Here is a 7,300-nt window from a genome sequence, read left to right as displayed (position 1 = left end):
CCAAGTCCTTCAACATGTAATCAACATTAAAAAATCGAGATCTTATGCATTCTTTTCTCATACCAAGTCTTCAAAATCCAGTGCATATTTTACACTTAACTGCACATCTCAATAAGAAAATAACACATTTACAGTACAGTGCTCAGTAGCCACATGTGGCTGCTGGCTTCTGTATTGAACAGCACAGCTCTGGGAAATCAAAGGCAAACAAGATTCAAGGTTGCTGGTCTCATGGGGCATAATATTGGAAAAACACCAGAAAGTAAACTGACAAAGTAACTGCAAAATTTGATAAATATTAGGAAACAAGTGTATGACATAGAAAATACCAGAGATCTATTTTAGATCGAATGGCCAAGGAAGGCCTCTGAACAAGAGACAAGCTGCGATCTAAAGGACATAAAGGGGTTAGCATGGAAAGAGTGAGAAGAGCCTTGAGACGTATAAGTGCAGCAAATGCTCTAGGGAAGGAAAGAGACTGTCTTGAAGACAAAGACTGGTGAGCTGGGGGTGAGGAGGGTTGTTAGTAAACAATCTAGATTAAGTGCAAAAAGAGGTCATCAGATTTATATTTTGGGGTCGCTCTTGCTGTTGAACATTTATCCTAGACTGGCCTCTCTACTAAGTGCTAGGAGAATGAGGGGAATACACAATTAAATGGAGTAAAGCACAAAAGACTGACTATGGCCTTTGGAATCAGAGACCTGTGCCTCAAATCCCACCTCAGCTCCTTACTAACTGGAATCTTGGGCAAATTATTGAAATCCTGAGTCAATTCCCTCATCTGTAAAATGGAATTTTAATAATTAGTAATAAATAATAGTATGTAATATTGTAGTGTTGTGAATATTAGAAATAATATATGTAAAACAATTAGCACAGTGCTTAGATACAAAATAAATAGTAGCCACTGTCAGATAAGTAACTGATCTGTTAACGCTTAGCATGAAGAGGTTAGTCCTTAAATTACAGTAATTATTTTCATTCCTGCTTTCAAACTCAAAGTCCTTTTCAGCTTATAGAAGGCCACATATAACATAGCTCATACTATCCATCTTGCTCATAAACATCTAACAGTTTTTCCCCTTTTACCTCTGTTTTCTGTTAACACATTTCCCCGGGAACTGTTGAGATCCGATTTGAAACTTCAGGAATTATTTCCCACATTAACTCCATCCTATTTTAAGTATGCCACTATTCTGTATTTCTTTCAGAATTTATAACATAAACTGGAAAACTTAATATGTTTGTGTCTGTTAAAATATGCTTTGTTCTCAAATAATTATGTTTTGTCTCCTTCAAGTAGGTTATAAGACAGATACACATTCTCTTTATTTCCCTTCCTCCTCCCCATCCAAGTGTTTTATATAATACTCTATTCATTCATTTGTTTATTCAGTGAACAACTGGAGGGTACCACTACATTTAACAATAACTATTCATTTCTGGGTGCTTACAAGTCACATGTGATCACTGATGACTGGTCTAATTTTAAATTCATGTCCCGAAATCTCATATGAGTGCACAACACTGCCTGAGCTCCTACTACATGCTCCTGACGAGTTTGCTCTCCCCCTCCCAATGACTGTCATACTTTCTCATCTCCCTGAACCTCCAGTATTCCTTCTCTCCCACCTCCAACTTAGGTCTGGGCTCATTCTTTATTGAGAAAACAGAAGCAAATGAGAACTTCCTCATCATCTCACCACCAAATCTGCCAATCTGCAAAATACTTTCTGCCTTTCCTCTTTCATTGAAGGAAACATACCTGTTCCCATCTCTTCCTTTTGTTCCTTGGATTCCATCCCCTTTCACTTTCTCAATGTCTGTGCCCATGATTAGCCCCTCGTTTTCCTACATCACATTTCTCCTCTGCTGGGTCATTTCCAGACATGACCAATATCCCCTATCTTGAGTAAACTCCCCCCGCCGAATCCAGGTTCCTCTGTAGCTATTACTCCCTTTCTGTGCTCTCTTTCCTGGCAAGACTTCTTGAATTATTTATTGTCTCTTACTCTACTTCCTCATGCCCCCTTTACTCCAGTCCACTCTAATCAGACTTCTCAACCCCACTTTCTCAATGATACAATTTTTGTTAGGTTACCAGTGACTTCCATGTTGACAGTACCAGTGGTCGGTCACCTCTCATCTTATTTGAACCTCTCAGTAGTACTCAACATCTTAGCCACTCCCCTTCTTAAAATACACACAGCAACCTGTTCTGATCTTTCTCCAGCCTCAACAGTGATTCCCCATTTCCTTTGCTGGCTCTTCCTCCTCTGCTCCACTTCTTAATGGTGGCATGCTTCAGGAGACTTATGTCGTTTATTCTCTACTTACATTCTCCCTAAGAGGATCGATGCATGTTCATAGCTTTAAGTATCATCTGTATGCGGCTGGGCACAGTGGCTCATGCCTGTAATCCCAGCACTTTGGGAGGCCAAGGCAGGCAGATTACCTGAGGTCGGGAGTTCGAGACTAGCCTGAACATGGAGAAACCCCGTTTCTACTAAAAATACAAAATTAGCTGGCACGATGGCACATGCCTTGTAATCCCAGCTACTCGGGAGGCTGAGGCAGGAGAATCACTTGAACCTGGAAGGTGGAGGTTGTAGTAAGCGAAGATTGCGCCATGCACTCCAGCCTGGGCAACAAGAGCGTAACTCTGTCTCAAAAAAACAAAAAAAATCATCTGTATGCTGATTTGAGGGCCCCAGGTTCGTATCTCCCATCTGACATCTTCACTGAGTTCCAACCATCTATTTGATGTTTCTACTTGGAAACCTAATGAGCATATCAAACTTAACATGGCCAAACCAGAATTCTTGATTCTCCCACACACCTGTTATTTTCCTATTCTTCACCATCTCAGTAATTGACATAACTGTTCACCCAGTTGTTCAAACCAAAAACCTAACAGTCAATCTTGATTCCTCTCTTTCCCTCATGTTTCCACATTCAATCCATCAGCAGGTCCTGTCAGCTTTCCCTGTATAATGCATCCTGTATGAGTGTGCTTTCCTCCATCTCTTGTTAGCCTGGCCAAAGCCACTGTCATCCTTTGCTAGGACTATTACAATAGGCTCCTATCTGGTCTCTCCATTTCCACTCTTGCCACCCCCTACCAACTGTCACATTCTATTCTTCACTCAGCACCAAAATTTATCATTGATTGATTGATTGATTGACTGAGACAGGATCTTGCTATGTTGCCCAAGGTGGTCTCGAACTCTTGGGCTCAAGGGATCCTCCCGCCTCAGCCTCCTGAGGAGCTGGGATTACAGGTGCACACTAGGCCAGCTCAAAATAATTTTTTAATATATCAACCACAGACATGGTAGCATCTACTCAAGCTGAATATCTATACCTAGGGAAGACAGGGAGAGAGAGAGAGAGATCCCAGAAACCTCAATTCTAGGGACCCACCCAAGAGAAATGCATAAATATATTCACCAAAAGACATGAACAAGAATGTTCACAGCGACGCTATTCACAATAGACCCAACTGGAAACTACCCAGATGCCTCTTAACAGCAAGACAGATATCTGTATTTTAATATAGTCACACAATGGAATACTACAAAGTATTGAGAATGTATGAACTACAACTACACAAGGTGGGTGAATCTCATGATAAGCAAAAGAAAACAGAAACAAAAGAGTATGTCATGTATGATTCCATTTACATGAAATTCAAAAAACAGTCAAAACTCAATCTAGGGTGTCAGAATTGATGATATTGTTTGTCCTTAGGGTGGGCATCAACTAGAAGGAGGCATGGGAGAGGGAGTTGGGTGTTAGTTACATTGACGTGTTCATTTTGTAAAAATTCATTGAAAATACACATACGATTTATGTCCTTTCCCCTATATATTCTATCCCCCAGTAAATAGTTTCTTTTTAAGTCACCCAGTCATGTCTCTTCCCTACTTACCACCCTCAGTGGTTTCCAGATAACACAGGCCTTCCTGAATCCCCCAGTTGAAGTAGCTCCTCCCACCCTGCCCCCACTTACTCTCTATCACATCACCCTTTCACCTACTGTATTAGCTTTCCAGGGCTGCTGTAGCAAAGTACCACAAAGTGGATGGCTTAGAACCAGAAAAAATATATTGTCTCAGAGTTCTGGATGCTAGAAGTCCAAAATTAAGGTATCAGCGGGACCATGTTCCTTCTAAGGGAGCCAGAGAAGAATCCGTTCCAGACCTCTTTCCTGGCTTCTGGCAGCCTCAGGTCTTCCTTGGCTTAGAGGTCACCCTGTGTCTCTTTACATCATCTTCCTTCAGACACAGTACGTGTCTGTCTCTGTGTCCAGATTGCCCCTATTTATAAGGACGCAGTCATATTGGTCTAGGGCTAACATTAATGACCTCATCTGCAACGATCCTATTTCCAAAAAAGGTCACATTCCCATGTGTTAGTCCCAGATGTTAGGACTTCAACATCTTCTGGGGCCACCACTCAACCCATAGCATGTGCCATTATTTGAAATTATCTTATTAACTTGGTTACATGTTTATTGTCAAATTCTCCCCTCTAGAATATAAACTATCAGAGCAGTTCACCAGTATATCCTCTCAGACCTAGAATAGGGACTGGCACATAATAGATCCTCAATAAACATCTGTTGAATCGATGACTGAGGATATGTTGTGGATTATTCACTAATCCCTCAAGCACTACATACACTGACTACATATACTTCCCAAGTGGGAGGGCACACAGAGCATTCACTATGTAACAGTCATTGCCCTGTGTTCCACTTGTATCAGCTCATTTATCACACTACCCTTTATGATATTTACTATTGTATACTATTATTCTCATTTTGTAAATAAGAAAACAAAGCACAGAACAGTTAAATGAATTGCACAAGGTCACATGGCTAGTGGATGGTAAAGAACCAGGTGGTCTCAACTTCCAAGTCTTCAGTTGTGACACTATACGCCCTACCTCTCTAGAAGCCCGTTACTTCTCTATGCTTTTCTGAGAAGGTGTTAGGGACAGCCAAGCAGGAAGAAATGCAGGACGATGAAGCAGCCATACCAGGACTAGGGGAGAATTCTTTGGGGATGATTCCAGTCACCTCTCCTAAAGGGGCTTTCATGCTGAAAGAGCCAAGAAGAAGAAGGATTGTAAACACTATCCCTAGTCACAAAACCAGGAGAAAAATCAATCTAGTTCTACATATCACATCCAATACCAACTATAAGAAGACCACATACATTTAAAAGAAAAGAAAGACACTTCTGGAAGTGGGAATAACTTTCTAAGCAATATAAGTCATCAAGAAAAATAAGCAGATTTGACTTGAAAATTTATAACTTTCTGAACATCGGGAAAATACGTTAAAGCATTTCATGAAAAATTGCTACAAATACTGAGAAAAATACTAAGAATTCAATACCTAAATAATGAAAGAATGCAAACATAATTCATAAAAAAGTAACTACTGCTTGAGCCTGGGAAGCAGAGGTTCCAGTGAGCTGAGATTGCACCACTGCACTCCAGCCTGGGTGACAGAGTGAGACGGTGTCTCTTTAAAAAAAAAAAAAAGGCATGGTGGCTCACGCCTGTAATCCCAGCACTTTGGGAGGCCGAGGCGGGCAGATCATGAGGTCAGGAGATGGAGACCATCCTGGCTAACACGGTGAAACCATCTCCACTAAAAATACAAAAAATTAGCCGGGCGTAGTGGCGGGTGCCTGTAATCCAGCTACTCAGGAGGCTGAGGCAGGAGAATGGCGTGAACCCAGGAGGCAGAGGTTGCAGTGAGCCAAGATTGCACCACTGCACTCCAGCCTGGGCGACAGGGCGAGACTCCATCTCAAAAAAAAAAAAAAAGGTAACTACAATAAGCAAATACATAGCAAAAAGTTCAGCCTTATCACCAATGAATGATGCTAATTAAAATAACAAGGAAGTGCCATTTTTTGCCTTTGTTCCCCAAATATATGATACCCAATACTGGCCAAGGCAATATGAAAACAGGCTTCCTCATACATTATTGGAGGCAGAATATAATTATGTACAAGCACTTTGGAAAATGATTCCCAATGTTAAAGAAGAGACATTAAATAGCCGACAGAGTCTTAATTCTGTAATCCCAGTTATGAGTCTCTATCATAAGTAAGTAGTCAGCTCTTCATTGCAGCATTATTGTAATCACCCAAAGGGGAAGTAGAATTTCCAGCAGTAAAAAAAAAATACACTAAGGTAGTACATTTAGTGTAGTGTAATGTAGCCATGATAACTACAATAACTGTGTAGCAATATAGAAAAATGTCAAATTTAAAAAGCAGAAACCTGGGCAACAAAGTGAGATCCTATCTCCTTTTTTTTTTTTTTTTTGAGATGGAGTCTCACTCTGTCACCCAGGCCGGAGTGCAGTGTGAGACCCCATCTCTACAAAAAATTTTAAAATTAGCTGGGCGTGGTAGCGATCACCTGTGGTCCCTGCTACGCCAGAGGTTGAAGCAAGAGGATTGCTTGAGCCAGGAAGTCAAATCTGCAGTGAGCCATGTTTGTTCATTCCGCTTCACTCCAGCCTGGGTAACAGAGTAAGACACTGTCTCAAAATAAAAATAAAATAGACAATACTACATACAATTTTGGGTTAAGCAGTGGTTTCTCTTACACCAAAAGCATAAGCCTTGGACTTTATTGAAATGAAAAACTTTTGTCCAGGCACATTGGCTCACACCTGTAATCTCAGCACTTTGGGAGGTCACAGTGGCGGGGTTGCAAGGGGAGACAGGAAATGTTCTAAAATTGGATTATGGTGATAGTTGTGCAACTCTGTAAATGTACTAAAAATCATTGAACTGTACATTTAAAAAGTGTGAGTCTTACGGTATGTAAATTATACCCCATAAAGTTGTTTTTAAAAATGAAGTAAGTCCCTCTGCTCAAGACCCAGCCATCTCACCTCATTCAAAGCGAGAGCCAGAGCTTTATATTCCCTGTAAAAGCCTAGGTGGTAGACAGCTCAACACCCTTACCTCCCTCACCCCATTTTCTGTATCTCTTTTCCTTGCCCATCTTCTAGCCACACCAGTCTCTGCTAATCCCTGAACAGGCACCCTCTGTGCTCTTGCTGTTCCCTTGGCCTAGAATGCTCTTCCTTTAGATGTAGGCAAGAATTCGTTCCTCACCTTCTTCAAGTCTTTATTTGAATAACACTTTCTTTTTTTGTGATTTTATTTTATTTTATTTTATTTTGCGTGTGTGTGGTTTTTTTGAGATGGAGTCTCCTTCTGTCACCCAGGCTGGAGTGCAGTGGCGTGATCTTGACTCACTA

Source organism: Macaca mulatta, chromosome 16 (assembly GCF_049350105.2).
Source record: "Macaca mulatta isolate MMU2019108-1 chromosome 16, T2T-MMU8v2.0, whole genome shotgun sequence".
Classification (NCBI taxonomy): Eukaryota; Metazoa; Chordata; class Mammalia; order Primates; family Cercopithecidae; genus Macaca; species Macaca mulatta.
This window is presented reverse-complemented; position numbering follows the sequence as displayed.